A 9,939-nucleotide genomic window follows, 5' to 3' on the forward strand; every position below is an offset into this window, starting at 1 on the left:
GACTAAATACTTATTTGCCCCACAGTATGTGACTTTCAGCCAACGAAGAATCTTGTAATCTTGATACTGAGCTCATTTTTGTGTTTTCCCCCCTCGATCCTGTACTGTTTTCCTGTGAGCAGGTGCCAGGTTGTGCTGAAAAATGAAATCTTCATCTCCATAAAGCTTTTCAGCAGATGGAAGCATGAAGTGCTCCAAAATCTCCTGATAGCTAGCTGCATTGACCCTGCACTTGATAAAACACAGTAGACCAACACCCACCTCCGGCAGAACTTCTCCCTTGTCCCGGGGGAGGTAGGAGACATTGAGTCCGAGTGGGCAATGTTCCGCACCTCCATTGTTGAGGCGGCCGATCGGAGCGGAGCTGTGGCCGTAAGGTGGTTGGTGCCTGTCGTGGCGGCAATCCCCGAAGGATAAGATCCTGCCCCAAGTGGAGGAGTTCAAGTATCTTGGGGTCTTGTTCACGAGTGAGGGTAGGAGGGAGCGGGAGATTGACAGGCGGATCGGTGCAGCGTCTGCAGTGATGCAGACGCTGCACCGGTCCGTTGTGGTGAAGAAGGAGCTGAGCCAAAAGGCAAAGCTCTCGATTTACCTGTCGATCTACGTTCCTACCCTCACCTATGGTCACGAGCTGTGAGTTGTGACCGAAAGAACAAGATCCCGGATACAAGCGGCCGAAATGAGTGTCCTCCGCAGGGTGTCCGGGCTCTCTCTTAGAGATAGGGTGAGAAGCTCGGTCATCCGGGAGGGGCTTGGTGTCGAGCCGCTACTCCTCCGCCTTCAGAGGAGCCAGTTGAGGTGGCTCGAGCATCTGGTTCAGATGCCTTCTGGACGCCTCCCTGGAGAGGTGTTCCGGGCATGTCCCACTGGCGGGAGGCCCCGTGGTCGACCCAGGACACGCTGGAGAGACTATGTCGCTCGGCTGGCCTGGGAACGCCTTGGAATCCCGCCGGAGGAGCTGGCTGAAGTGGCTGGGGAGAGGGAAGTCTAGGCTTCCCTGCTAAAGCTGCTGCCCCCGCGACCCGACCCCGGACTAAGCGGAAGATAATGGATGGATGGATGGATGGATGGATGGATGGATGGATGGATGGATGGATGGATGGATGGATGGATGGATGGATGGATGGATGGATGGATGGATGGATGGATGGATGGATGGATGGATGGACCAACACCAGCAGCTGACATGGCACCCCAGACCATCACTGATTGTGGGTGCTTGACACCAGACTTCAGGCATTTTGGCATTTCCTTCTCCTCAGTCTTCCTCCAAACTCTGGCACTTTGATTTCCGAATGACATGCAAAATTTGCTTTCATGTGAAAAAATTACTTTGGACCACTGAGCAACAGTCCACTGCTGCTTCTCTGTAGCCCAGGTGAGGTGCTTCTGCCGTTGTTTCAGGTTCAAAAGTGGCTTGACCTGGGGAATGCCGCACCTGTGGCCCATTTCCAGAACACGCCTGTGCACAGTGGCTCTGGATGTTTCTACTCCAGACTCAGTCCACTGTTTCTGCAGGTCCCCCAAGGTCTGGAATCGGCCCATCTCCACAATCTTTCACCTGTTCTGGTTGTGCAGCGTTTCCTTGCTACACTTTTTCCTTCCCACTGAGGTGCCTTGATACAGCACTCTGGGAACAGCCTATTCGCTCAGAATTTTCTTTCTGTGTCTTAGCCTCTTGCTTGAGGGTGTCAATGATGGCCTTCTGGACAGCAGTCAGCTCGGCAGTCTTGCCCATGATTACGGTTTTGAGTAGTGCTACAGCGATTAATCGATTAACTCGAGTATTCAATTAGAAAAAAATATTTGAATTACATTTTTTTGCGTCGAGTATTTGTTTAATTAAAGTGGTGATGTAATGGTTTATTTTGAAAGTGTTTGCATTTAGTTTTATTCATTTGGGTGGATACACTGCCATCTGGTCTGCCTCTTTTCACATGGCTGAATCCAGCCGCTCCCTGTTAAGACCAATGTAAGCCAAGTTTTTGTTTGAGCTAATGTTTTTTAATGCATTCATAATTTGGCTGTTTTTTTGTGGGAATATGTGTCTGAACTATTTGTTAAGAGCATTGTAAAAAAAAAAACTTTAGCATTTTATAGCATTTAAGCCATTGAACTTTTTTTTAATGTAAGTTAGCCAATTGTTCTTTTGTTGTACATAGATCCTCATTTAGAAAAAAAAAAAATTATACCGTTTGAGGCTCAGCTCAGGTTTATTAATTTTTCATGTTCCTTATCCGATTACTCGATTACTTGAACTAACTAGTCCATCAATTAATCGACAACTAAAATATTTGATAGCTGCAGCCCTAGTTTTGAGTAATGAACCCGTTTTTTAAAAGCCTCAGGAATCTTTCGCAGGGGTTTTGAGTTAATTCATTGATTCAGATGATTAGGGACGGGAATTGATACGATTTTTACAATTCCGATTCCATTATCGATATTGCTTAACGATTCGATTCTTTATCGATTCTCTTATCGATTCTAATTTCGGGAAAAAGAAGAACAAACATTTTGATTGGCATCGTTTTTTTAATTAGAAGTCACAACCTGACAAACTCACAACGAGGTCAAAAGAGGCCTAAAGCCTCAATGTTAACTGTGGCAATAAGTGGCAAAAGCACAAGAATGTGTAACATTTTACTGAAACATTTTTCTAATAGAAATCAAAAATATTGGTATATTTTGGCACATAAGTCGTTGTTCTGCCTTTGGCAATGTCCCCAAACTTTCTCCTGTGAGGGCCAAATGACTTTTCCCTTCTCTGATGAGAGGCCGGGATCAGTTTGTAACAGAAAAAGTGTGACGATTGCAGGAGTGCATGAATGTAAAAAAATTATTGTTTTTCAGAAAGCCACAATCAAATAACCCTCTGTGGATTCTTCACGGAACAAAAGTAAATAAAATAAAAATTATAATATAACATAATAATAATAAATAATAATAGCACTATTAATTAAATAGATAATAACCAAATAACCCTCTCTGAGTTATGCACTGAAAAAGGTCAGGAAATAAATAATACTACTGAGGGAGAAAAAAACAAAAAAAATTCAAAATGCTTTCTGGAATTGTTCAGGGGGCCGGACCAAATATGGAGCCGCGGGCCGTAGTTTGGGGACCCCTTTTTTTGTTTACCAGTATATTGAAATGCATGCCTTTTAGTTTTTATTGCGCTTTCACGCTCAAGTGGTGGCGCCCTTGCACTTCCTCACGCAAAGAAGAGCGCGCTTACACGCGAAGAAGAAATGCCGCATCCAAGCGAGTGAGCGAGTTAGTGAGAAAGGGAAACACTGCCACGAGCCTACGTTCTTTATTAATGTTTGTAAAACATCTACAGAGCCAACGCCTGTATGTATCATCTTCTGTGTTGTTGTTGTTGTGTGTTTCCACTCGCGATCGAACACTTAAATCCAGTTGTGTAGTGGTTTAAACGATGTGCTAATGCTAGCGAACGCATGCTAACTGTTTGTTATGACTGTGTTAGCAGCTAATCATCGCTGATTTACGTTGATGCAAACCTGTTTGTTATTGGGGACGAAATTGATTTGTTTCATTTCTATTTTTAGTTTCAAGTGATGGTTGAATAAAGTCAGCAAATTATTATACCAACGTCTTCTGCATCGTCATTTGGGAGTTTAGCTAGCTGTATAGCCAGGACTGAGCCTTAGCGTCTCGGTGAGGACTATTCCCTCCCGATGCAGTTATTTCCATCTCGCAATGACTGCAAGTCGCTTTGTTGTAATTTTTCCTCGTGAAGTGAAGACACACTTTCGAGCGTTCGAACCTACGTGCTGTCATTGTTATGTTTACGGCGGGACTGCTCGTGCTAAACTATCGTAACCTTTCATTTTCACCCTTTTTCCTGGTGAAGTGTAGCCAAACTTTGAAGCGAGTGGTTCTTGGCGCCATGCTAGTTTGATGCGTCTGGACAACAAGACACGTCACAACGCGATATGCATCTTTAGGGATCGTTAAGGCTTTTTCATTGTGAGGTCGAGGCCTCGAAACAGGTGTTCGGCCATTCCTTACTACGCAGCGAAACGTCCTACACAATGCTCAGGGCGCTTGCGCATGCATTCACACTAGGAGTGGGAACCTCAGGGCACCTCACGATACGATACGATTCGCGATACGAGGCTCACGATAACGATTATCTCACGATATCACGATACAGCGATTATCGATATTTTGGTCAGAAATTGGATACATGATATTCTACGATACAACTGTTGAAACGGAAAAAACGATATTTCAAAATAGAAAAAATACTGTTTAAGTCATTTATTAAACAGTGACACCTTTTCTGTGCAGCACTGCTGTAAAATATCAATCTACTGCAAATTGTGCACCTACACATAGAGAGGAAACAAACCACAACCACTGATATCTCTTGGAGAGATTATGATGAATGGCACCCTTAATTTCCTTTAAGTTTTAAATCTTAAAAAAAAAAAAACATCAGTGCTGTAGGTGTCAGTCAGCAGTTGAGCTTGGAGAGGGGCAATGATAAAATTGGTGGGTCTTTTCTTCGTATATGACCTTTGTTGCCAAAAGCGTTGGTTTGAGCATTTCCACTATCTGCTTCAGCATTTGAGATGTCAGACTTGGTCAGTCACATTCTTCCTCACCTTAAAAATGATAAAATAAAACAAAAAATATTAGCAACTTAATAGCTTTTGAGTTGGAATCCAGATATATATATTTTTTTTGTGTTGGAAATATTGAGTGAATTACAAAAAATATGAATTGAATCTATAGAAATTCAAAATGCAATAATGACCTATTTTTAATATGTAGGCTACATTAATTATCAAGCACATCACTTTATATATTTTGGAAGCTATTCTAACCATTTTTTTAACTTATTGTATCAAAATGGCAGTAATAGGAGTTTGTGTAGTAAACTAGATGGAAAGTGGTTCTCAAATAATGTCAAATAAATCAGTAAATTCATGTGGGCTTGCTCAATATTCATTTTCATCCAGTTTAGGGTCCTGGTTTATTTTATATCATTCAACACCAAATGTCATCAAAATAATACATGAAAATTAAAAATCAATTACATTGCAAAACTTTCTTACCTCAAGTGATGAGAGCAAAGCAGTGAAGAAATCGAGAGGCTGCAGCCAGACTCTCTTGGGGAAATCCGGTGTGCAACTCGTCACCAGCTCCCAGTGGACCTTATTTTTGTTAGACAGTTCTTGCATACAGCAAAGTCCTTGTTCACCTTACTTCCTTTCTGGTTGGTGTAAAATCTGAAGTGTGTCCCCATGTTTGATTTGTAGCAATATTTTCTCATTTTTTCCTCCACCATTCTCACGAAGCTTTTTTATTTTTTCAACCCACTTGGAGCCTTCTCTCTTCTTCTCTAGACGACTTGTGGGCACTTTACCTTCACCGCCACTCCCGAGCGCCCCTAGTGGACCGCCAAGGAATTGCTCAACAAACACTGAGGAGTTTACAGCATCCATACTCCATTGTATGGCCAATATGTTAAATAAAAGTATCGATACTTGGCGGGAGCATATCGATAAACAATCGGGTTGCAAAATATCGCAATATATCGCTGTATCGAGATATTGTCACACTCTTAATTCACACGCATGCGCACATCGGTTGGAAGCGGCGAGTACTCACTATTTTTGTTTTTATTTAGTTATTTAGAACCTTTTCACAGCCTCAAAGATACTTTTTGCATGTATTACCCTCTCATACTTTTAACCATTGTGTTTTTTTGTGTTAGCTTTGAAACAGTTGACCACATTAGTCGAATAGCGTGTTTAAACCGTCCTTATTTGATATAACTACATTTAAGTATTTTCTGCAGGCATTTTTTGAGTACGTTATTCCTGTATGCATCTAAACAAAACAAGTTTAGAGCGCACGGTAGTACTTTAGGTGTCAAATTCGACTAATGTAGCACGTTTCGCCGATGTTGGATATTTTGGCAGAACACCGGTTCCGAATTGGAATCGGATTTCGATTCCCATCCCTACAGATGATAAGGTTAGTAGCTTCTTTAGAATACCTTTTCATGATATGCAAACTTTTTGAAATAGGGATATTTGTTTTTTCTTGACTTTTTGGCCAAAATCATCAATATTAAAACAATAAAAGGCTTGAACTACTTCACTTGTGTATAATGAATCTAAAATATATGAAAGTCTGTTTATCAGTACAACGATGTATCACACATGCATATTGGACAATTTTGAAAGTTGGCCAAATTGGGGGTCTCAGAGCGGAACTTCAAGTCACCTGAGTGTTTTCCGCCATATATATATTTTTTATTATCATTATTGTCCTTACTAGAGATGCGGGGTTGCTGGATCCCATTCAATCTAAATATGATAAGGAATTAAGGAACCTCTTGAACTTTTTGCTAGCCAATCACAGTATTTATTTTAGTTTAAATATGTATATAAAAATGTATATTTAAATTTTTTTTTTTTTTAATTATTCACTTTTTGTATGACTTTTTTATCGTCCGGCCTAAGCAGGAACTCCAAGGCTGACTATGTTTGCATTTCTTTTCCGTCGGCAGTCAAAGTGTTTCACTTTTTTTTTCTTTTTGGACGGGCTGGGTTGCGGGCGGGGGTGTTAGGCCCGTCACACGGGAGGAATGTGGGTGTGGACGCCTGCCAGGAGCATATGCGATCCTTATGTTCCCTTTGGAGCGCCAGCGAGGGAGGCCGAGTGAGGACGCGGCGTGAGAATGCGCGAGTCATCCAGTTCAAATTTTTATACGTCTGAATGACATAAAAGCTGTTTTTCATTTCATTCCCTAGAGTCAATATTTGTAAAGCGGGTCTTGTAATGCGTATTCCGGCCCTGTAGTTGGCGACGTCCAAGATGCAAAAAGTCATTTCTCACATGGTCTTTTGCCGGGAATTATTTGGAAGCATTTTTTGGTAGATTAATTTGAGTGATTCATGGAACTATTCACTTTGGACATTAATATATAAATAATTGGCTGCCATTGACAGCAATGGATGTCCTATCAAATTTGACTGCAGGGCTGGCAGTGATCAGTCGATATTTAAAAAATAAATAAATAAATAAAAGTTAAAACTAAATGTTTTTTTATTGTATAAAAATTACAATGTTAATATTATTAATTAATAATTATTATTTTTATTATTACATATTGTTAATGAATTATCACATTTTTCTTCTTCTATAGTGCCATAAATAGAAAAAAAAAATTCTTATAATTATATTAGGGCTGTCAAAATTATCGCGTTAACGGGTGTTAATTAATTTTTTTAAATTAATCACGTTAAAATATTTGACGCAATTAACGCACATGCCCCGCTCAAACAGACTAAAATGACAGTACAGTGTAATGTCCACTTGTTACTTGTTTTTTGGTGTTTGGCGCCCTTTGCTGCCATTTGGGTCCAACTGATTTTATGGGTTAGTACCATGAGTGAGCATGGTGTAATTATTGACATCAACAATGGCGAGCTACTAGTTTATTTTTGATTGAAAATTTTTCAAATTTTAATTAAACAAACACATTAAGGGGTTTTAATATAAAATTTCTATAACTTGTACTAACATTTATCTTTTAAGAACTACACATCTTTCTATCCATGGATCGCTTTAACATAACGTTAACAATGTTAATGCCATCTTGTTGATTTATTGTCATAATAAACAAATACAGTACTTATGTACCGTATTTTGAATGTAGATATCGGTCTCGTGTCTTATCTTTCCATTCCAACAATAATTTATAGAAAAATATGGCATATTTTATAGATGGTTTGAATTGCGATTAATTACGATTAATTTTTAAGCTGTGATTAACTCGTTTAAAATTTTTAATCGTTTGACAGCCCTAAATTATATATTAGTTTGTTTAATTATTACTATTATTTATGTATTATATTTATCAATCATTTTTGATTAAACAGGCATTTATTCAAAGTTTTATCATTAAAAATCTTATTTGATGTTTTAAATTTAAAAAATGTATAAGAGTATAAAAATTACAATGATAATTTTTTTAAAAAAAATCTAATTTTTGAAAAAATATTAATCACTTTGAATATTTTATATTGTTTATGATTAGATCACTTTTTTTTTCTTTACTGTAATGAATAGAATATATAAAAGTGCCATATTTAAAAATTACAAGGCCCCTAAAAGAACATCAACAGAAATAAATTTAAACCATCTGGTGCGCCCCAGATAGTATGTTGTGCGCATTAGAAACTATCTAGTAAACATTAGCATTATATAGCCTTTAAGTTAGCGGACTTTTGCGATGCAAGTTAGTCAATTGTTCTTTTACTGTACCTACATCCTCATTTATTTATGTTTATATATCGTTTGAGGCTAAGCTCAGGCGCTAGTTGAGTCCAAGATTGAAGTAAAGCTCAACTAAATCCTGTATTATCATTTTTAGCACGCCGAAACTGCCCATGTCCGCTGCGCCTGAGCTTAGCCTCAAACGATATTAAAAAATGAATAAATGAGCATCTTACAAAAGAACAATTGGCTAACTTGCATCTCAAAATTCCACTAGCTCAATCTATGTGTTTTCCAGCGATGCTCAATTGGTACCAAGGGGCCCAAAGAGTGCCAAGGAAATATTCCCCACACCATTACACCACCACCACCAGCCTGAACCGTTGATACAAGGCAGGATGGATCCATGCTTTCATTCTGATGCCAAATTTTGACCCTACCATCCGAATGTCACAGCAGAAATCGAGACTCATCAGACCAGGCAACGTTTTTCCAATCTTCTTTTGTCCAATTTCGATGAGCTTTTGCAAATTGTAGCCTCAGTTTCCTTTTCTTTGCTGAAAGGAGAGGCACCCGCCGTGGTCTTCTGCTGCTGTAGCCCATCAGCCTCAAAGTTTGACGTACCGTGCGTTCAGAGATGCTCTTCTGCCTACCTTGGTTGTAACGGGTGGTTATTTGAGTCACTGTTGCCTTTCTATCAGCTTGAACCAGTCTGGCCATTCTCCTCTGACCTCTGGCATCAACAAGGCATTTCCGCCCACAGAACTGCCGCTCACTGGATATTTTTTCTTTTTCGGACCATTCTCTGTAGACCCTAGAGATGGTTGTGCGTGAAAATCCCAGTAGATCAGCAGTTTCTGAAATACTCATACCAGGGATTACAGGGAAGATACGTAGCGAGAAATTGAAGCAATTTGAAGATAGTTTAGTTTCGCAGCAATATTTCTCAAGAGCCCGAGAGTCTAAAGAGAATGCCACAAAGGCTAGTTGCGAGATTGCGAAATGTGACACACAGAATGGCTTGCTAAAATTTGCTTAAATATATTGTTCTACGCAAAGGACGTCAACCAAGGTCGGCCCCCCACATTTTTACCACACCAAATCTGGCCCCCTTTGCAAAAAGTTTGGACACCCCTGCTTTAGAGGCTCCTTAATTTTCAAATAAGCCATTTTATTTATTGTATTCATGACACTAAAGAAGAAAAAAATGATTTAATCATAATAATAATAATGCCGTATTTATAAATTACGGAACCCCTAAAGGGAAATCGACAGAAAAAAAAAAAATTTGAAACCATCTAAACAAAACAGTCATGACTGCAAGCTTGTCTTTAGGGCGCAAAGTCTCCAAGAGACTTATTTATCTTAGCTCAGCGTTACTCCAGAGACACACACACACACACTTGGGCATGCACACATCATTTTAGCATTCATAATGTTTAATAAACAGCAAATTCTGGGTGATTATTATTCATTATTGACTTATTTGGACGGCATCGATGGTGCTAGACATCCCATCCATTCACTAGCACCCGATGAGTATCTTAAAATAAAAATTTCAAAGTTAAAAAACAATGCTTGGAGGGGTAATATTAAATTTGAAATAAATTCTTGTTTATTGTTTTTCAAAAATGATTTTAAATAAACTTTATTTTTTTTTATTTTTTACGGAGCCCCTAA

The 9,939-nt window shown here is 39.2% G+C and overlaps 1 long non-coding RNA gene across 1 annotated transcript; it reads right to left on the reverse strand.

The window, feature by feature from the left end:
• Window positions 1–4,269: 4,269 nt before the first annotated feature.
• LOC130917632 (uncharacterized) lies at window positions 4,270–5,534 on the reverse strand. The gene is made up of 2 exons (XR_009063504.1): window positions 5,085–5,534; window positions 4,270–4,631 (listed from the first exon to the last, which is right to left on the reverse strand). It is a non-coding gene; the product is annotated as an uncharacterized LOC130917632 (long non-coding RNA).
• Window positions 5,535–9,939: the final 4,405 nt, after the last annotated feature.

This window comes from Corythoichthys intestinalis, chromosome 6 (genome assembly GCF_030265065.1).
Source record: "Corythoichthys intestinalis isolate RoL2023-P3 chromosome 6, ASM3026506v1, whole genome shotgun sequence".
NCBI lineage: Eukaryota > Metazoa > Chordata > Actinopteri > Syngnathiformes > Syngnathidae > Corythoichthys > Corythoichthys intestinalis.